Source organism: Stomoxys calcitrans, chromosome 2 (genome assembly GCF_963082655.1).
Source record: "Stomoxys calcitrans chromosome 2, idStoCalc2.1, whole genome shotgun sequence".
Taxonomy (NCBI): domain Eukaryota; kingdom Metazoa; phylum Arthropoda; class Insecta; order Diptera; family Muscidae; genus Stomoxys; species Stomoxys calcitrans.
In genome coordinates, this window is record NC_081553.1 from 55,823,411 (window position 1) to 55,846,943 (window position 23,533).

Here is a 23,533-nt window from a genome sequence, read left to right on the forward strand (position 1 = left end):
CAGCAGCACCCCCCTCGTTATTTGCTTTGTCTCCGGAAATCTGCGGAAATCTATAACTTGTTTTATTTATTTCTAGCGAGCGGAATGCTCAAGGTAAATTGTTTACCTAAGATTAAGGAAATTTCATAGGACTTTTTTTTCCATAGGAAACAAATTTCAAAGGGGGATTAAATGACTCTTAAATGTTTTATTTTTGTTCCTAAGTGCATTAAGTTGGACGATAAACGGGGTTAGGTATCACATTTTACTTTTTTATACTCTACACCACTGCTGTGGCACAGGGTATTATAACTTAGTGAATTAGTTTGTAACACCCAAAACGAAGATAGATAGACCCATTGATAAGTATACCGATCGACTCAGAATCACTTTCTGATTCGTTTCAGCTATGTCCGTCTGTCTGTCTGTTCCTCCGTCTGTCCGTCCGTCTGTCCATGTTAATTTGTGTACAAACTACAGGTCGCAATTTTCATCCGATCGCCTTCAAATTTGGTATGGGTATGTTTTTTGGCCTAGAGACGAAGCCTATTGAAATTGGAACAAATCGGTTCAGATTTGCATATAGCTCCCATATATATGTTCGTCCGATTTGCAGTAATAATGCAATAAAATAGTCATTTGTTAATCGATTCTGTCGAAATTTGGCAAGACGGATTTTCTTATGACTCTCAATATTACTGGTGAATTTTATAGAAATCAGTTCAGATTTGGATATAGCTCCCATATATATGTTCGTCCGATTTGCAGTAATACAGCAATAAATTTGTCATTTGTTAACCGATTCTCTCGAAATTTGGCAGGAGGGATTTTCTTCAGACTCCCAATACAACTGGTGAATTTTATAGAAATCGGTTCAGATTTGGATATAGCTCCCATATATATGTTTGTCCGATTTGCAGTAATAATGCAATAAAATAGTCATTTGTTAATCGATTCTGTCGAAATTTGGCAAGACGGATTTTCTTATGACTCTCAATATTACTGGTGAATTTTATAGAAATCGGTTCAGATTTGTGTATAGCTCCCATATATATGTTCGTCCGATTTGCAGTAATACAGCAATAAAATGGTCATTTGTCAACCGATTCTCTCGAAATTTGGTAGGAAGGATTCCCTTCAGACTCCCAATTTAACTAGTGAATTTTATAGAAATCGGTTCAGATTTGGATATAGCTCCCATATATATGTTCGTCCGATTTGCAGTAAAACAGCAATAAAATGGTCATTTGTTGACCGATTCTCTTGAAATTTGGTAGGAAAGATTTTCTTATGACCCTCAATTTTACTGGTGAATTTTATAGAAATCGGATCAGATTTGTGTATAGCTCCCATATATATGTTCGTCCGATTTGCAGTAATACAGCAATAAAATGGTCATTTGTTGACCGATTCTCTTGAAATTTGGTAGGAAAGATTTTCTTATGACCCTCAATTTTACTGGTGAATTTTATAGAAATCGGTTCAGATTTGTGTATAGCTCCCATATATATGTTCGTCTGATTTGCAGTAATACAGCAATAAAATGGTCATTTGTCAACCAATTCTCTCGAAATTTGGTAGGAAGGATTCTCTTCAGACTCCCAATATAACTAGTGAATTTTATAGAAATCGGGTCAGATTTGTGTATAGCTCCCATATATATGTTCGTCCGATTTGCAGTAACAGCAATAAAATTGTCATTTGTTAACCGATTCTCTCGAAATTTGGCAGGAAGGAATTTCCTATGACTCTCCATATTAAAAGTGAATATTTTAGAAATCGGTTCAGATTTGGGTATAGCTCCCATATACATGTTCGTCCGATTTGCAGTAATACAGCAATAAAATGGTCATTTGTCAACCGATTCTCTCCAAATTTGGTAGGAAGGATTCTCTTCAGACTCCCAATATAACTGGTGAATTTTATAGATATCGGTTCAGATTTGTGTATAGCTCCCATATATATGTTCGTCCGATTTGCAGTAATACAGCAATAAAATGGTCATTTGTCAACCGATTCTCTTGAAATTTGGTAGGAAGGATTTTCTTATGACCCTCAATTTTACAGTAGAATTTTATAGAAATCGGTTCAGATGTGGGTATAGCTCCCATATATGTATTCGTCCGATTTGCAGTAATACAGCAATAAAATGGTCATTAGTTAACCGATTCTCTCGAAATCTTGCAGGAAGGATTTTCTTATGACTCTCGATATTACTGGTGAGTTTCATAGATATCTGTTCAGATTTAGGTATAGCTCACATAAATATATATCGCCCGATTTTCTATCCTAGACCCACTGCAAGCGCATTTATTGACCAAACTTTCCAAAATTTTTTTACAACGCTTTCCTCGACAGATTCCACAATACCCATAAAGTTTGATCGATATCGGTTCGGATTTAGATATAGCTCCCATCTCCCGTCATTTGTCAACCGAAGTTACTACATTTTGAACATATTTGCTTTGCTCGAAATTTCATACAGTAATTTTAATAACCCATCTGAATACATCCGCCGAGGTCCATCAAAATTGGTTCAGAATTAGATATAGTCCCACTTTTGTATTTAAAGGGTAGGTGTAGGGTATTATAAAATCGGCACCGCCCGACTTTTGTCTTTCATTACTGGTTAATGATGTTGCTTTTTGGACCTTGTCTTTAGGTTAAAGATTTAGGTTATCTCAATATCCATGCAAGCCATAAGTCGGTTATCCGAGCAACTTATAACGCAACATAATGGGGGTATACGATTTTCCTTATTCCGTTTGTAACATATTGAATATTGATGTCAGACCCAACAAAATAAATATAGGGGGTTTCAAAAGGGACACTATTAAAATAGACCGATAGGGACAGGAAGCGACGTCATATTTTTTTGATGCTCTTTTGACATTTCTCGTCAGTAAGGTTTGCCAATCATGAAGGAAAGATATACGAGCCCACAACGAGCCGAAGTTATTAAAATTTACTACCAAAATTCGGAGTCAGTGGCCTTAACGTTCAGAGCCCTACGTCAAAGGCTCATTTCAGGCTAAATGGATTCGCCATTAAGCAAAATATGTATTACTGGTCAGACAGCAATGAATATTCCATTAAGGATGTGGAGCAAACTTCTCACAAATCAGTGAGTGTCGTCCGATTCAATTTAAAGCTCAATGATAAGGGACGTCCTTTTTATAGCCGAGTATGAAAGGGGTGCCGCAGGGCGACACCTCTTTGGGGAGAAGTTTTTACATGACAAAGTGCATCACAAATGTCGCCAGCATTAGGAGACGATAACCACCGCTGAAAAATTTTCTCATGTTCCTGCCAGGATTGAAACCCAGGCGTTGAGCGTCATAGGCGGACATGCTAACCTTTGCGCTACGGTGGCCTCCGAGTCAATAGTCATCATTGCATTCCGAAACAAGTAAAAGCCTGGCCCAATCTTTGGAACCCACCCCCTTAGATTCTGCTAAAAATTTATACAAACTTAATTTAGTTGAAGGGCATAATTTTATTCTACATACCAAACTTCTGACAAACCTGCAAAAACTAAACTAGGAACCAAACACGGATAATCGAGAGACCGGTTTCTATGGGAGCTATATCAAGTTATAGACTGATTTAGACCATACTTGGTACAGTTGTTGGAAATCGTCGCAGAACACCGCATGCAAAATTTTAGCCAAATCGGACAAAAATTGCGGCTAGTAAGGGCTAAGGGAAGTAATTTCTGAACGTCTCGATATTCTGGGTCTGTCCGTCCGTCCGTCGGTAGAAATCACGATAGCGGTCGAACGCATAAAGCTAACCGCTTGAAATTTTACAGAGATACTACAGATTGATGTAGGTCGATGGAGATTGCAAATGGGCAAATGGGCCATATCAGTTCAGGTTTGGATATAGCTCCCGATTGGATTTCTTTATCCCTGGAAGCCGCAATTTTTTTGCACATAGTGTTTTCTGATGACTTTCAAAAGCTGTGCCAAGTACGGTCCAAATCGGTCTATAACTTGATATAGCTCCCATATAAGCCAATCTCCCGATTTGACTTCTTGAACCGCTGGAAGCTGCAATTTTTCACCGATTTGTCTGAAATTTCGCATGCGGTGTTCTTTTATGACTCACAAGAACTGTGTGAAGTGCGGCCCAAATCGGTCTATAACCTAATATAACTCCCATATAAACCGATCTGCCGATTTGACTTCTTGAGCCCCTGGAAGCCGCAATTTTTGACCGATTTGCCTGAAATTTCGCATGCGGTGTTCTTTTATGACTTACAAGAACTGTGCTCAGTATGATCCGAATCGGTGTTTAACCTGATGTAGCTCCCATATAAACCAATCTTCCGATTTGATTTCTTGAGCCCCTGGAAGCCGCAATTTTTGACCGATTTGCCTGAAATTTCGCATGCGGTGTTCTTTTATGACTTACAAGAACTGTACTCAGTATGGTCCGAATCGGTGTTTAACCTGATGTAGCTCCCATATAAACCGATCTCCCGATTTGACTTCCTCAGCCGATGGAAGCTGCAATTTTTCACCGATTTGTCTGAAATTTCGCATGCGGTGCTCTTTTATGACTTACAAGAACTGTGTGAAGTGCGGCCCAAATCGGTCTATAACCTAATATAACTCCCATATAAACCGATCTGCCGATTTGACTTCTTGAGCCCCTGGAAGCCGCAATTTTTGACCGATTTGCTTGAAATTTCGCATGCGGTGTTCTTTTATGACTTACAAGAACTGTGCTCAGTATGATCCGAATCGGTGTTTAACCTGATGTAGCTCCCATATAAACCGATCTGCCGATTTGACTTCTTGAGCCCTTACAAGCCGCAATTTTTGTCCGATTTGTCTGAAATTTCACATGCGGTGTTCCGTTATGACTTCCAATGACTGTGTTTAGTATGGTCCGAATCGGTGTATAACCTGACGTAGCTCCCATATAAACCAATCTCCCGATTTGACTTCTTGAGTCCCTGGAAGACGCAATTTTTGTCCTATTTGGCTGAAATTTTGCATGTGGTTTTCTGTTATGACTTCCAAAAACTGTGCTAAATACGATCCAAATGGGTCTATAACCTAATATAGCTCCCATATAAACCGATCTCCCGATTGGTTATTTTAACCCCTTGGAAAACGCAATTTTTGTCCGATTTGTCTGAAATGTTGCAAATAGTGTTCTTTTATGACTTTCTTCAACTTTGCCATATAAACTGGTCTCTCGATTATCTTTGTTCGGTTCGTAGAAGCGTTAATTTTTGGTGATTTGACAGAAGTTTGGTATGTAGAATAAAATTATGCCCTTCAAGTAAGTTTATTTTGTAGAAAAGCAGAATATGTGGTCGTGTGTTCCCAAGATTTGGACTGGCCGACCTTAGCGCTCTTTTATTCGTTTCAATTGAGTGGGTCTTCAATGTTAGGATCTTCAGTGTTAGGTTTTTCGGCGTTAGGGAAGTCCTTTCTTTCTATTCTTTTATTTCTCAGAGTAGTTCTTAAAATTTTCCGGAGGCGGGTTACAGGCCCAGCGCCCCCACTCATGGGTTTTGTGGGATCCCAAGTGTATCCCTCGATGTCGCAAGCCGCTTGCTCCAAAATCCGACACTCGCCTCCAATCGTCCCTTACCTGGGAGCAGATGCTGATGTGGGCCATTGGTTTTAGAAGGCGCCAACGTTCTTGTATTCAATTCACGGGGAATATTTTGTTGCCACTATCTGACCAAGGCTTTCAAACAAAATGACGAAACTTTTATTTCTGCCATTATATGATGTATGTCATGAAAACCCCCTCAATCTTCGCTTCTTAATTAAATATTTTTTTTTACTTTTTCCACATATTCTCACATTCCATTTTCCAGACATTGATCCTTTTTTCAGGACATCTGATGTTTTGTCCTTTTCAAATGTTTAAAATAAGAATTTCCGAAAATTTTCCCATAATTATTCATTTTATGCCAATTCCATTTCAATTCAAGGCCATTATGATGAATTTTCCGATAGCAATTCGTTACTGGAAAAAATGCCATAAATCATTAAAAATCCCTATGGCCATAATATATCACTGAAAGTTTCATGTATTTAAAAGGAAGAGAGAGAGAGAGAGAGAGAGTGAGACAGAAAAAGAAAGACAACCCCAACAAACATTCAGAACAAGGATACTGCAGCTATTGCTGCCAATGTCTTCACAAAGAAGAAAGGTAGCCAATTTTCAGGGTCTCCTGTCGCCAATAGCAAAGAAAGATGGTGAAAGAAGAAGAAAGGCCGTTATCTCCTCCATATATATTTCTTAAATGTACATAAATTTCCAGCAACATGTACAGGACGGCCTCCTATTCATCTACATCACCATTCGCAACTGTAAATCCTCTAGACTGTTTTTTTCTATACCCTCCACCATAGGATGGTGGTATACTAATTTCGTCATTCTGTTTGTAACACCTCGATATAAGCGTCTGAGACCCCATAAAGTATATATTCTCTTGATCGTCATGTCATTGTAAGTCGATATAGGCATGTCCGTCCATCTGTCCGTCCGTCTGTCCGTCCGTCTGTCTGTCGAAAGCACGCTAACTTTCAAAGGAGTACATCTACCCACTTCAAATTTTGCATTAATACTTTTAATTGGTGTAGATCGGTTGGTATTGTAAATGGACCAAATCGGTCCATGTTTTGATATAGCTGCCATATAAACCGATCTTGGGTCTTGACTTCTTGAGCCTCTAGAGGGCGCAATTCTTATCCGATTTTACTGAAATTTTGCACGTAGTGTTTTGGTAGTACTTCCAACATTTACGCTAGGTATGGTTCAAATCGGTCCATGTTATGATATAGCTTCCATATAAACCGATCTTGGGTCTTGATTTCTTGAGCCTCTAGAGGGCGCAATTCTTATCCAATTGGAATTAAATTTTGCACGACGTGTTTTGTTATGATATCCAACAATTGTGCCAAGTATGGTTTCAATCGGTCCATAACCTGATATAGCTGCCATATAAACCGATCTGGGCCTTGAGTTCTTAAGCCTCTAGAGGGCGCAATTCTCGTCCGATTTGACTGAAATTTTGCACGTTGTGTTTTGGTATCACTTCCAACATTTACGCTAGGTATTGTTCAAATCGGTCCATGTTTCCTTATAAACCGATCTTGGGTCTTGACTACTTGAGCCTCTAGAGGGCGCATTTCTTATCCGATTTAAATGAAATTTTTCACCTAGTGTTTTGGTAGCACTTCGAACAACTGTGCCAAGTATGGTTTCAATCGGTTCATAACCTGATATAACTGCCATATAAACCGATCTGGGGTCTTGACTTCTTGAGCCTCTAGAGGGCGCAATTCTTATCCGATTTTACTGAAATTTTACACATAGTGTTTTGGTAGTACTTCCAACATTTACGCTAGGTATGGTTCAAATCGGTCCATGTTTTGATATAGCTTCCATATAAACCGATCTTGGATCTTGACTTCTTGATCCTCTAGAGGGCGCAATTCTTATCCGATCGGAATGAAATTTTGCACGACGTGTTTTGTTATGACATCCAACAACTGTGTCAAGTATGGTTTCAATCGGTTCATAACCTGATATATCTGCCATATAAACCGATCTTGGGTCTTGAGTTCTTAAGCATCTAGAGGGCGTTATTCTCGTCCGGTTTGACTGAAATTTTGCACGACGTTTTTTGTTATGATATCCAACAACTGTGCCATGTATGGTTTCAATCGGTTCATAACCTGATATAGCTGCCATATAAACCGATCTGGGGTCTTGACTTCTTGAGCCTCTAGAGCGCGCAATTCTTATCCGATTTGGCTGTCATTTTGCACGACGTGTTTTGTTATGATATCCAACAACTGTGCCAAGTATGGTTCAAATCGGTCCATAACCTGATATAGCTGCCATATAACCCGATCTTGGGACTTGAGTTCTTAGCCTCTAGAGAGCGTAATTCTCATCCTATTGGAAAGAAATTTTGCACGCAGTGTTTTGCTTTGACCTCCAACAACTGTGCCAAGTTAGGATCAAATCGGTCAATAACCTCATATAGCTGCCATATAAACCGATCTTGGGTCTTGAACTCTTGAGCCGCTAGAGGGCGCAATTCTTTTCCGATTTGGCTGAAATTTTGCAAGAACTATTTTGTTATGATATCCAACAACTGTGCCAAGTATAGTTTAAATCGGTACATAACCTGATATAGCTGCCATATAAACCGATCTGGGATCTTGAGTTTTTGAGCCTCTATAGGTCGCAATTATTATCCGATTTGCTTGAAATACGACGAATCCTCTCATGACCATCAACATACGTGTTTATTATGGTCTGAATCTGTCTATAGCCAGATACAGCTCCCATTTTTCCCGATTTTACTTATTGAGCCCCCAAAGGGCGCTATTCCTATTCGAAAGGGCTGACATTTTACACAGGTCTCCAACATATAATTTAATTGTGGTCCGAACCATATCTTGATATCGCTCTAATAGCAGAGCAACTCTTTTCTTTTATCCTTTTTTTTGCCTAAGAAGAGATGCCGGGAAGAGAACTCGACAAATGCGATCCCTGGTGGAGGGTATATAAAATTCGGCCCGGTCGAACTTAGCACGCTGTTACTTGTTTTTGCTTAATGGCAAGCATTACCATCGCCGACCAACCATGACCCTAGTGTTTAACATCATTATATGACTGCGGGCCATTATTAAATTCGGACATCATTAAATAAAGAAAAGTATGTCATTGTCATATTTATTATCATTGTCCTCCGCCGCCATATCCTTTGCAGGCTCATATCTACAGCGATTAGTGTAACAAGTGTCTCTGCTCTCCCCTCTCCCGATGCTTGTAATGTTTTTGCTGCTAGCTGTGCTTGTCATTTAGGTCACTTCTGGTTGGCGCTATTCTGCACACACCAAACACACACACACACACACATTGAATATAATCACTAACAGCAGTAGTTGCCGGATGTAATACCACAACCCCCCAATCTTCTTCCGCCTTTTGACTAACGTATTAAAAACGTTTTGTTAGACTGAGTGTCTATTTCACCTGCCATTATAATGGCATAAAGTCAATTTCTATGGAAATGAGCCTAAATATTAGCCAATGTGTATTTTGGTCAACTAAAATCAAGGGGTAAGGAGAGCTTATAGTAAAATTGCAATTCAATGTTTGTTAAGCTAGCCCCCAATTCAAACCACGTAGCATTTGGTCTGAGCACAGATACAAAAGCTCTCTATGGATAAATTCTATAGCAACTTTATGGCCTTTCATTTGACAGAATAGCCAAATTCAAAGCGGGTGGGTTAATGTGTGCGTGTTTGCATGTGTGCTGAGTAATCATATGGTGGCTATATTTCTATCACTCTTATTCTCTCCCTCTTCACTCTCTCTCTCCCTCTCTCTCTTATATTAGTTAGTGTATGCTAGACATTGCAAATTGATACCATTTGGGATTTGGCAGCAACCCCTATAACATATCACCTTAGCCCCCATATTCCTTCCACCATCAAAACCACTCTCCAAGGACTTTTAGTTCAAATAGGCTAATTTACGTTTGACATGTATTCCCTATCATTTTGTGCTATAATAGCGCCTAATGAATTGAAAAATTAATATTGCCTGTGTGTGTGTGTGTGTGTGTATGCCATTGTGGCATCGAGGCTAATATTCGTTTAGACCTATGTATGACATGAAAGGCAACAAATTGTTATGATTATATTTTGAAAATAGTTGGAGATATAAACATTTGCAAAATGGGTTAATGGTTGGGTTCTAAAGGAAGTGGGAAAAAAATTTGCAAAACCGCAAAATCGTAAGTGGGAGAAATAGGACATTTATTTAAAAGGAGGAGGTCCTGAAAACTTAGCATACATACAGATTCCAGTGTCCCAGGAGTGTGTAAGGTAGTTCCTAGTCTCGCAAGCCCGTCCGCTTTATAATTCCCTGGGATATCTCTGTGGCCCGGCACAGAGAACAGGTGAATTTTGAACTGTTCAGCCATTTCGTTGAGAGATTTGCTACAGTCGAGGACGATTTTTGTGTTCAGAAATACGTTCTCCAGGGATTTAATGTCTGCCTGGCTGTCTGAGAAGATATTTATGCCAATCATCGTAATGGAATTATATCTTAGCCATTCCAATACATCCTTAATTGCAAGGATCTCCACTTGATACACACTGCAGTGGTTAGGGTAACCTCTTCGATATGACCAGTTCTAGATCTTTAGAGTGCACCCCAAAGCCCACCTGGTCGTTTAGTTTGGAATCATCCGTATAGCAGCCTATGTATTTTCTGTTACCAGGGATATCGTAGTTCCAATCGGTTCCATCAGGAATAGTCGTAGAGTAATTTTTATCAAAAAGCGGCTCAGGTAGGGTGTAATCCACACTGTTTGGAACCATCCGTATAGAAGTCTATGTAACTTCTGTTAGCAGGGATATCGTAGTTCCAATCGGTTCCATCAGGAATAGTGGTACAGTAGTTTTTATCAAAAAGCGGCTCAGGTAGGGTGTAATCCACACTGCCTTGAACATCGAGTATTTTATCATGGATAACACAGTGTCCGTAGCCTCTACATGACCGATGAGAAAACTCCCTTAACGTTATGGTAGTGGTCGCTGCAATTTGTCTAGCCACAATGCCCAGAGGCATAAGATGTAGCATTAAATTCAGTGCTTCAGATGGTGTCGTTCTCAGTGCGGCTGTAATGCACAAACAAGCCACCCTTAGTTGCGGTTAAGTATTGAGCAGTAGGTGGATTTTTGAAGCGCCGTCCACCAGACCACAACACCATATAGCATAATAGGTGTGACAACTGCAGTATATACCCAATGCATGACACGCGGTTTAAATCCCCAACTTTTGCCAATGGCTCTCAGGCAGGTGTATAGGGCAGGTGTATGACCTTTCGTGCCTTTCCAAAATATTGGATTTCAAGTTCAATTTCCTGTCAAACAAAACACCCAGGTATTTTGCGCTTTCTGTAAATGGAACATTCTCTCCACCCAAGGAGACAGGTTCCACTGTAGGTAACTTATATCTCCTGCTGAAAAGAACTACTTCTGTCTTGCACGGCCATATTTTTTTTTTCTGTCAGCCAACACGCAGGGGAGGTTCCCTATGAATGCAGTGCATTGCGTTGGTGAGAGGAAATTAGGAATTGGATGAGGGGAAAAGGATGTAGGGCTAATTGATATTTGCCTTAAATCTTTGGATGTGAAAGTGGGTGGGAAAAACATTAGCCCGAAGTCGATTCCACATACGAACGGTTCGGGCCAAATAAGAATTCTCTCTAAAATGCATTGAGCGGTCCGCTGGCCAATCAATTACAAACGGTTGTGAGTTCCTGGAATGTCTAGTATCCCTGAGATACATCCTTACATCAGGAAAATAAGAAGACGAACACACACCATGAAAGTACCGATAGAACAGCGGTACAAACAACCCGCATTGCGACGATGATGAAGGGAGGCAATAGAGTTGGATACCCCACTGTCCCCAATCAACGCCATCGCTCTCCTCTGTACACGGTCCAGCAGCTCCAGGGATGGTTTTGAAGCTCCAGCTCACATACATGTGAGTTGTACTCCATTTTCGGCCTTATGAAAGTGGTGTAGATGTTAAGAAGATCAGACGGAGTGAAGTAATTCTTACACCGTTTAAGGAAGCCTAAACACTTGAATGCTTCTTTGGACACTTCGAATAAATGTTTAGCCCAGCGGACATCACTTTGTATTTTCATGCCCAGAACATCAAGAACTTCTAATTGTTCAACATCTACACCGACAGAAGTGCCATGAGGTCACTCGTAGAGCGGTTTCTGTGGAACCCATACTGTTGGTCGCTAAGAAGGCCTTTAGACTCTAAATACCACACAAGATGGTGATTTACCATGCTCTTCATGACCTTGGAGAGAGTGGAGCATATCACAATTGGCCGACAATTCGCAGGGTTGCTTGCCTCACCCTTCTTGGGTATTGGCTGAACGTTCGCATTTCCCTCAACCATATAGACCGATCTGTTGATTTTGGGTCTTAAGCCTATAACAGGCGCATTTATTATCCGATTTCGTTGAAATTTGGTGCATTTATTACCCGACTTCGCTCCCCACATCGTTCCCGAATATGATCCAGATCGGACTTTATTTAGATATAGCTGCCACAGAGAGGTCTAAATACCATAAAGGCGCATTTATTCTCCGATTTTGCCGAAATTTTAAACAGTGAGTTGCACTAGGCGCCTTGATATCCGACCCCAATGTAGTGTATATCGGACCATATTAGGCCCGTCGATATCCGAGTCAAAGATGGTCCAGATCGGAACATATTTGGATATAGCTGCCATGTAGACCGATCTGCTGATCTGCCTGCAGAGACAAAGAAGAATATTTGGTAACTGACATAGATAGCATCCTGAAAAATGTTTCTAAGTAGTTGTAAACTTTCCACAGCAGTGCTGGTGTGGAGTATTGCCTTGGTTCTCTACAAAACTTCAAGCTATATGAATGAATCCCAAGACTTCTAAGAGGTTTTCTTTGGGAATTATTATCGCCTTTGGCAATTATTATCGCCTTATGGGAGGAACCCAACACATATCCTTACATAAATAATGCCTTTGAAACTATTTCGAGTGCCTTGGGTTGCAAGATTTTGGTTGTGTTCGAGGTGAAAACCACCACTGACACCTTGGCCAACATGAAGGTGAACATTTTTTATGAGTCCTGCATGAACTTGAATGTGGTGGATAATATCTATTCCGATAAGCTGAAAGAAATTGTTGCGGAATTTGGCCAAATTCCTGTACTCGAGGGTGCCAGTGATTTCGAATGGATGCCCATTGTAGCGAAAATCGCCTACAAATACCGCACACGCTTGATAGTGGGCATCGAAATAGAAGCTGATCCGCTGATCTCAGCTGGCGCTTGAGATTACAACCAACTTCGCTGCGCATAAAATCCCTCTTTGTAGATAAGGAGAATGAAATCTATCGTGATATGCGTAATGGCAAGTGTGACTCAATTCATGCACGCCCTCTTGGATTTGGACATCGAGTTAGCAAAGAAGACGGCTCAGGAGATTTTCGATTTTGAAACTCGTTTGGCGGTGGAGTTCATTAAAGGTAATGGGGATGAAATTTCCTCCACCTTGACGGTTACCACCCTGGATGATGGTATAGAATGTTTACCTCCTAGTCCGAATGAGGTCCAGGTAGCAGTGACCCGACTAAAAAACAACAAGGCAGCAGGAGCTGACGGGTTACCCGCTGAACCATTTAATACCGGACACGCCTCTAAGTCGTTTGCATCAGCTTGTCTGCGTAATCTGGCTAGAAGAACACATATCCGATGATTGGAACCTCAGCATACTATGTCCCGTTCGCAAGAAAGAAGACAAGACGGAATGTGCCAACTACAGAGAAATAAGTCTCCTCCCCATCGCATACAAGATACTCTCGAGAAAGATCAATCCGAAAGTCAATGAGATAAGTGGGCCCTGTCAATGCGGCTCTAGACCCCTAGACCAGATATTCACACTAAGCCAAATCCTAGCAAAGACCCGAGAAGGACACATGAACACCTACCATCTCTTTGTTGACTACAAAGCCGCTTTCGATACCCCTTTACGTTCAAAGGTATTTCAAGCCATGTCTGGAATTTTGAACAATAAGCTGCTTTAATACTCGCGATATCCAACCCAAATATAGTCCAGATCGGAAGATATTTATATATAGCATTCATATAGATCGATCATCCGAATTAGGGCTTAATCATATGATCGGCGCACTTATTACCCGATTCCAATGAAATTTCGAAATGTTACTTGTATAAAGCTTCTCGGCACCTGCACCAAATATGATTAAGATCGAAATATGTTTTGATACTAATATGGATAGAGTAGTCTTATAATAAAATTTGATAAAAAAAATTATATTCATGGTGGTGGGTATCAAAAGTTCGGCCGGTCCGAAATCACAAGATTCGGGATTCGGACCGGCCGAACTTACCACGCTTTTACTTGTTAGGTATTAGGTATTTAAGTTCGGCCGGTCCGAATTCCGAATCTTGGGAACCCACCACCATGGGTACACCTGCAAGAGAGCCATTGGCAAAAGTTGGAGATTTAGACCGCGCGTCATGCAGTGCGTATATACTGCAGTTGTCAGACCTATTATGCTATATGGTTGTTGTTGTTGTAGCCGCATTTGCATATGGAGGTGGCGATCCTCGTCAAGCTCTTATAGGAGAGCAAGCTCGTTCCAGTCTATACGACCAATCGTCATGTGAACATGATGGCTATTGGTTATTTAAGGCGCCCATAACTTGCCTTGTCGTATCGAGCATCATAGGCACTCAGTATTTACGCAAGAGCCGAAGCAACCCGGCCTCTCACTGAGACTCTCCACTCGATATCGCTGTTTGTCCGTGACTGCCGGTGCAGATGCTCCGTATGGAGCATTCAACTATCCGCAACCTGTGGACGCGCCCGGTAGCTCACTGATAAGTTTCTCGTGACAGCGATGAACACCGCACAGATGGGACCCCAAAGTTCCTGTCTGTGTGGCACTCATAACTATCCAGTGCCGGGATATGCTATATGGTGTTGTGGTCTGGTGGACGGCGCTTCAAAACTCCACCTAATGTTCAAAAGTCAACCGGATCCAAAGGATGGCTTGTTTGTGCATTACAGCCGCACTGACGACGACACCATCTGATGCACTGAATTTAATGCTACAACTAATGCCTCTGGACATTGTGGCTAGACAAATTGCTGCGATTACTGCAGTGAGGCTAATTGAGCTTTCTCTTTGGTCATGTCGCGGCTAAGGACGCTGTCTTATCTTTGATACAATGTCCAATGTTCCAGGCAGTGTGGATTACACCCTACCTGAGCCGCTTTTTGATAAAAAGTACTGTACCACTATTCTTGCTAGAACCGATTTGAACTACGATATCCCTGGTAATAGAAGTAACATAGACGAATAGTTCCAAACCAAACGACCAGGTTGTCTTTGGGGTGTACTCTTAAAAACTAGAACTGGTCATATCGAACAAAGTCTCCGACCACTGTATTGTGTATCAAGCGGAGATCCTTGCAATTAAGGAAGTGGTGGAATAACGAAAACTGTCATAAATATCTTCTCCGACAGCCAGGCAGCCATTTAATCCCTGGAGAACGTATTTTTGAATTCAAAAACCTCACTCGACTATCGCAGATCTGTCAACGAGATGGCTGAACAGTTCAGAATTCACCTGTTCTGGGTGCCGGGCCACAGGATATTCCAGGGAATTCTAAAGCAGACGAGCATGCGAGACTAGGAACTACCTTACACACTCCAAGGACACTGGAATCTGTGGGTAAACCTCTAGCGACAGGTAAACCTCTAAAGCAGACGAGCATGCGAGACTAGAAACTACCTTAGACATTCCAGGGAAACTGGAATCTGTGGGTCTGCCTCTAGCAACATGTAAGCTAAGTTTTCAGAATCAGGCCCGAAGGGCAACGAATGATAAATGGTCACAAAGAGGTGGCAGTGAACATTCCAGAACTATGTGGCCTAATCTAGACTTGAAGAGGTCTACTGCTTTGCTGTCACTGGCTAGAACCGACGTCTCAGTCATTGTGTCCGTAATGACAGGTAGATGTCTAATAGGAAAACATGCTGACAGACTAAAGGTTGCCAGCAAAGACTTTTGCAGAACATCGAGGAAGAAGAGACTATAGAACACCTTCTTAGTGTGTGTCCCGCACTAGCAGTCAGAAGGAGTTCCACTTTAGGTTCTCATTTCTTTGAGAACCTGTCAGATTTAGAGGATGTGGACATTAGAAAGTGGAAGCCACCGTAGCGCAGAGGTTAGCATGTCCACCTATGATGCTGAACGCCTGGGTTCGAATCCTGGCGAGACCATCAGAAAAAATTTTCAGCGGTGGTTTTCTCCTCCTAATGCTGGCAACATTTGTGGGGTACTTTGCCACATAAAACTTCTTTCCAAAGAGGGGTCGCACTGCGGACTCGGCTATAAAAAGGAGACCGCTTATCATTGAGTTTAAACTAGAATCGGACTGCACTTATTGATATGTGAGAAGTTTGCCCCTGTTCCTTAACGGAATGTTCATGGGCAAAATTTGCAAAATTTTGAACATTCGAAAGTTGTTGGGCTTTTTAAAGCGATCTGGATGGTTCAACGGCAGGAACTAGAAGGCATCTTCCTTCTTCTGTTCCTGTGGTATCACAATTGACGAAAACGTCTAAGTGAGTCTGATGGCAGACTGCCACTTAAACCTAATCTTACCTTGACAGCTGTTCTATTGGACCAAATCAATCCACGTAGAATCGATTTCTTAGATCTGTGGAATGTTTGTGATCGATTGAGGTCTAATTTTCTCGATTTTAAACAAGTTGAAAATTGAGTTTTGTAGCGCTAGATCGATCATTTCGCCCATAGTGCTACTGTCTGCAGCCGGACAATATCCAATTGTATGAATTTTTTATACCCTCCCCCAAAGGATGGGGGTATACTTATTTCATATGCCGTAAAAATCATTCAATTATTTTATTCGGTTCAAAAGATATGATTTTTGGAACGAAAAAACTCAAACCGAGCCACTGTGCATCGTGTCGCTAGGGGTTATCGTTAGCCAATAGCCATACCATGTGGTATTTTGCTTACGGGAATTAAAATGAAGAAAAAATGGACGATATAAGTTTCGAAACAATAACTTTTGATTTTTTGGGACACTCTAATGTACTTATAGACAGGTGAATGTGCTTTAAATATATCGGCAAGGTATTTCTTGCTAATGCTTAAAGTAAACTTGTATTCGTATTTGTTTAGCAAAATCTCAAAATGTCCCCACTGCACTACACATTGCACCATTCCAACCATTGATTATGGACATTTTTTTTTTTTTTGAAGTCGTGCGTACCAACATGGCAATCACAATAAACAGAGGCAATATTTCTTTCTTATTGCCGCTTCAGCAAACACAAGCCTAAAAGTAGACAACGTGTTATTTATGGGATTTTCTTAGATAAAGGTCTAGGTGTGCTTTCTATATAAGTATTTGCTCTTCTATCGGAGTGTATGTGTGTGTGTTTGTGTAGCAATGTGTAGGTGGTGTGTAAGTAATTTTTGGAGCAAAACAAAAAATAAACCTTGAAGTATTTGTTTTATAACATTTTGAACACCAGCAAAAAAAAACAAATATTTACCCAACACAATGTTTAATACACACATACATACACGCTTACACAGATACTCAGAAATGACAACAGCATTTCCTTTTTCCTTTGTAGCCCACACAGACGCAGTGGAAGAGTTGAGGTGTTGGCAGCCAAGAGGTCATAAAGTTATATAAATAACTTACTGCGGGTCAAAAGGAAACCAGAACCAAAAAGTTATGAACGGGGCTGGGGAAAAGCGGTAGCTAATGAGCCAACCATTTCCTGCAAATAAATAAAATCCATAAAAAATTTTAAAAATTGAAATAAGTTTAAATTTGTATTTTATACCGAGATTTGTTTTCCTTATAAAAATTTCACAAATTTTGTTCTTCATTTTGCACAAAATCAAACTCGCATTTTCATTAAAAAAAACATTTCAAAGTGTAGCTTTTATAGAAAACTAGCTGGACAGGTCCCGCTCCACTGCGCCTTCTTTCACTCTCTTATTTTATCTGAGTACTTTATTGGTACGGTCACGAAATAAGTCCTGTTTGGGGGTGCTGGAATGGCCTTTCAAATATTTCGCCCCAATGTTGATATCATATTGGTGCTATACTTCCAAATACCTTCATTGGAGCCTTATATTGCTACTATGATGGGTAAATACGTCCGATATGGGGGTATTTTTAGGGGTGAGGTGGACTCTCAGATATATCAGATTCGTGCTTTAGTCTCAAATGCCTTTCATTTGAGCCCCATATTCATTATTGGACATTATTGGTTAATATTTCCATTTGGCGGGCTTTGGAGGTGGCTCAACCCCCCCTAGATATCCCACCCTAAATAAGAATACCAAATTTCTGTTTTTGAGTTATTTCTAAACTACCTAAATGTCGCTTAAATCGCCCCACCCATTTCCAAGATCTGCCGTTTTTGAAAATAGGGTAAATGGAGGGTCCGCTTATTATAGTTTGGATGTTAGATGTAGGCAAACCCTTTGCCCCAAAAGTGGATATCAGATTCATACTCTACTCCCAAAAACCACATTTGAGGTACACGTTGCTATAGTCCGGTATATATGTGTGGTTAAGGGGGAGTTTATGAGGTGAGGCGTCCCTGAAAAACTTGGCCATAAAGCAGGTATCAGATTTGAGCCCCCATTTGTCATAATTCACATATATATCCAGTTTGAGGGGTATGTAGGGTGGGGCGGCCATCCAAGCAATTAGCCCTGAACAAATGGCATCATGCTCAAGTCTCAAATTTATTTTATTTGAGCCCCAATTGCCATTGGTTTAGGTGGAGTTTATGGGGTGAGACGATCCCCGAACACTTGGCCTCAAAATTAGATATCAAATTCGTTTCATACTATCAAATATCTATTATTAATTGCCATAGTATGCAAACATGGCCGGCTTGAAGGATTGCTAGGGGCGGACCCTGAAATAATTTCAGGATATTGTGTTAGAGCCATTGGCAAAAGTTTGGGGTTTAGATCGCGTGTCATGCTATATGTTATATGGTGTTGTGGTCTGGTGGACGGCGCTTCAAAATTCTACCAAAGGATGGCTTGTTTGTACATTGCAGCCACACTGAGGACGACACCATCTGATGCACTGAATTAAATGCTACATCTCATGCCTCTGGACATTGTGGCTACCCATATTGCAGCGACTACTGCCGTGAGGTTAAAGGGGGCTTTCTCATTGGTCAAGTTGCGGCTACGGATACTGTGTTATCCTTGATACAATATCCGATGTTGCAGGCAGTGTGGATTACACCCTACCTGAGCCGTGCTCCACTTTTAAATGTTTTTCATTTGATATCCATTTGAGGGGTGGAGGACCTCCCCAACACTTATGGTGACATTTTAATGCCAAGTTCGTACTCTACTATTAAATACATTTCATTTGATATCTATATTATCCCAATCGGTAAACATGTCCGTTCGGGTGGGTTTTTGTATGGGGCGTCCCCCAACCGCCCCCCCCCCCCCCAAGGTTATGTGATCAATTTTGTAGCAAAATTTGTTTTCCCGTTTGTTTTCGGGGCACCATTAGGTGGCGTGGAAAATTTAAATTCTCTGAGATCTGACGTTTTTGAACATGGGGGTATGGGTCTACTAGTTTGACAAACTTCTGTCAAATCAGCAACAATTGACGCTTCTAGAAAACGGTAGAACAGTTTGTAAGGGAGCTATATCAGGTTATAGATTGATTTGTACCATACCTGGCACATCAGCCAACTTGGTCAAAAATTGCGGCTTGTAAGGGCTCAAGAAGTCAAATCGGGAGATCGGTTAATATGGGAGCTATATCGGTTCATAGAGAGCTATATCCAAATCTGACCTGATATGGCCCATTTGCAATCCCCAACGACCTACATTGATAGTAAGTATCTATGCAAAATTTCAAGCGACTAGTTTTACGCGTTCGACTGCTATCGTGATTTTGACAGACGAACGGACAGTCGGATAAGGCTAGATCGACTAAGAATGTCAAGACGATGTATACTCTATGGGGTTATAGATCAATATTTCATGTTGTTACAAACGGAATGACTAGATTAGTATACCCCCACTCTATGACGGTGGGAATAAAAGCAATAAAAAATTTGGTAGATTTTTTTATACCCACCACTGAAGGATGGGAATATATTCATTTTGTCATTCCGTTTGCAACACCTGGAAATATCCATTCCCAACCCTATAAAGTATTTAAATTATTGATCGTCGTAAACTTCGTAGTCGATCTAGCCATGTTCGTCCGTCAGTCTGTCCGTCTATCTGCTAAAATCACGCTACAGTCTTCAAAAATAGAGATATTGAGCCGAAAGTTTGATCAGATTCTTTTTTTGTTCATTGTCAGGTCAAGTTCGATGATGGATTATATGGGACTATATCTTCATAAAGATTCATATTCCCATTAAAGGCTTAAGACCCATTGTTTTAGGCTCCTCGACATTCATATCGAGTATGGTCAAGATCGGGCTATATTTGGATAAAGCTGCCTTACAGACTGATCTCCTGATTTAGGGTCTTGAGGCATTGAAAGGCCCATTTATTACCCTAATACGCTAAAATTTGGCACAAGGAGCTATGTTAGACTTTCCGAAAACCATACCCTATATGGTTCAGTTCGTGTCTCTACCCATGCTCACACGGCATATTTTTTACTGCATTTTTTGCGATTTTCTCCCACTGTGCGACATATCGATATCAAGTGCATCGGAGAAGAATCTTGTCTCCATTGTGAAGGCATTATTGGTTACCAAATTTTCATAGCCTTCATATTCATTATCCAAAGAGAAACCCCATCTTTTGTGAAAGCTTATCCTAAAGTAACTCTCAATATACGGTTCCATTGGCAGGTAGTCTGGCAATATCAGTCTTCCTGAATTTCTTCCAATACGCCAAGCTCCTTCCTTCAAAGGGCAACTATGTCGGCACAGTTGTTAATTTACCTCAATAGGCTTCTTTTTTAACATCGCGTCCAAACCTGCTGCTTTGGGGACCACGCCTCAACGCTCCCTTAATTTTGGGCTCAGCCCAGTTTTTGGACATTCTTTGACAAGCCTCTAGTATAAATCCCCCTACTCACAATCTTCCACCAACTACACTGATAAGAAACATTTGCGAAAAATTTCAAGCGCTTCTGAAATTTATCGAGTTTTTGACAGACAAAAGGAAGATAGACGTCTACCTGCCTAGACATACGGCAGACGAAAGGACATCAGATAGACCGACAGACAGACGGGAAATGGACGGACGACCCAATATATCGAGGTCCTACAAATAAAATAACAAAGATAGTAAAATATACCCCAATCCTATGATTGAGAGTATTGCAAATTGCAAATTTTGCACTAAGGACCAGGGGCAAACTTCTCACAAATCAACGAGTCCAGTCCGATTCAAGTTTAAGGGGCCTTCTTTTTATAGACGAGTCCGAACGTCGTGCGACACTTCTTTGGGGAGAAGTTTTTACATGGCATAGTACCTCCCAAAGGAGAAGATAACCACCGCTGAAATTGTAGAGTAGAGTAGAGTAGAGTAGAGTAGAGTAGAGTAGAGTAGAGTAGAGTAGAGTAGAGTAGAGTAGAGTAGAGTAGAGTAGAGTAGAGTAGAGTAGAGTAGAGTAGAGTAGAGTAGAGTAGAGTAGAGTAGAGTAGAGTAGAGTAGAGTAGAGTAGAGTAGAGTTGAGTAGAGTAGAGTAGAGTAGAGTAGAGTAGAGTAGAGTAGAGTAGAGTAGAGTAGAGTAGAGTAGAGTAGAGTAGAGTAGAGTAGAGTAGAGTAGAGTAGAGTAGAGTAGAGTAGAGTAGAGTAGAGTAGAGTAGAGTAGAGTAGAGTAGAGTAGAGTAGAGTAGAGTAGAGTAGAGTAGAGTAGAGTAGAGTAGAGTAGAGTAGAGTAGAGTAGAGTAGAGTAGAGTAGAGTAGAGTAGAGTAGAGTAGAGTAGAGTAGAGTAGAGTAGAGTAGAGTAGAGTAGAGTAGAGTAGAGAAGAGTAGAGTAGAGTAGAGTAGAGTAGAGTAGAGTAGAGTAGAGTAGAGTAGAGTAGAGTAGAGTAGAGTAGAGTAGAGTAGAGTAGAGTAGAGTAGAGTAGAGTAGAGTAGAGTAGAGTAGAGTAGAGTAGAGTAGAGTAGAGTAGAGTAGAGTAGAGTAGAGTAGAGTAGAGTAGAGTAGAGTAGAGTAGAGTAGAGTAGAGTAGAGTAGAGTAGAGTAGAGTAGAGTAGAGTAGAGTAGAGTAGAGTAGAGTAGAGTAGAGTAGAGTAGAGTAGAGTAGAGTAGAGTAGAGTAGAGTAGAGTAGAGTAGAGTAGAGTAGAGTAGAGTAGAGTAGAGTAGAGTAGAGTAGAGTAGAGTAGAGTAGAGTAGAGTAGAGTAGAGTAGAGTAGAGTAGAGTAGAGTAGAGTAGAGTAGAGTAGAGTAGAGTAGAGTAGAGTAGAGTAGAGTAGAGTAGAGTAGAGTAGAGTAGAGTAGAGTAGAGTAGAGTAGAGTAGAGTAGAGTAGAGTAGAGTAGAGTAGAGTAGAGTAGAGTAGAGTAGAGTAGAGTAGAGTAGAGTAGAGTAGAGTAGAGTAGAGTAGAGTAGAGTAGAGTAGAGTAGAGTAGAGTAGAGTAGAGTAGAGTAGAGTAGAGTAGAGTAGAGTAGAGTAGAGTAGAGTAGAGTAGAGTAGAGTAGAGTAGAGTAGAGTAGAGTAGAGTAGAGTAGAGTAGAGTAGAGTAGAGTAGAGTAGAGTAGAGTAGAGTAGAGTAGAGTAGAGTAGAGTAGAGTAGAGTATAGTAGAGTAGAGTAGAGTAGAGTAGAGTAGAGTAGAGTATAGTAGAGTAGAGTAGAGTACCTCACAAATGTTGCCCGCATTAGGAGAAGATAACCACCGCTGAAATTGTTTTTCTGGTGGTTTCGCCAGGATTCGAACCCAAGCGTTCAGCGACATAGGCGGACATGATAACCTCTGTGCTCCATGGATGGAGAGTATTCTGCTACTACCGAATTTCTGATGAACATTCCAACATGGAACAGGGGATAAATCTCTCATATCAAAGAGTGCAGTCCGATTAATGTTTAAGCTCAATGATAAGGGGGTTCCTTTTTATTGCCGAGTCCAAACGGCGACACAACTTGACAGAGAAGTTTTAACATGGCAGGATGCCTCACAAATGTAGCAAGGGGAACCCATCGCTGAAAAATGTTCTGATGTACACTCCGGGATTTGAACCCAGGCTTTCGTCGTCATAGGCGGATATGCTGTCTCTCTGCCCCACGGTGGCCTCTATGCATAGTTCGCAATTTGACACGAGTAGAGATATCTTCGAGAAATTCAGAATGGACTTAACAGAGTTTTTATTCAGATTACTTGGCCGATGGCCTATGAGTGGGCTTTCAATATTGGTCACCTTGGTTCATTGTTCCGTTCCTTTTGTGGGTGAAACGTTTTTCTTTATTGGATAGTAATTGAATCCCCTTACAAAATATACGACTTCTCCAAATACTTCCAAAATATTCCGAATACATTTTCCTTTAAATTTTAAATTATTTTGCTGATTTTCTTCGAATTAAATAAAAATCTTCTCCACTGTCCCTCTGACAGCCCACTGACATGATACAAACTACTCTTAAGGGATTTTCCAAAGATTTCAACGTTTAAACGTTCAACAACATTTATGTGTGTGACTGCAGAACCAACCATGAACCAAGAAAAGTGAATGAAACATGCCAAGAGTTTAGGTTCAGTTGAATTGAGTTGAGTTGAGTTTGTTTGCTCAAGGTTGGAGAGTTAAGCTATCACAAATGATTGCGGTTAGTCGGGTATGAACACACAAAAAAAAAATGGCAGACAGGGAAATGGCAAACTCCTATTAAATATGATTGATTTTGTTTCTCTTCGCCTTTGGACTTTTTTTGCACTTGGTTTTGGTTT

At 40.7% G+C, this 23,533-nt stretch overlaps 1 protein-coding gene across 1 annotated transcript in view; it reads left to right on the forward strand.

The window, feature by feature from the left end:
• Positions 1-23,533, forward strand: part of LOC106096217 (mucin-5AC) — a 165,078-nt gene that overhangs the window by 80,823 nt on the left and 60,722 nt on the right. The gene's annotated exons all lie outside the window — the stretch shown is intronic.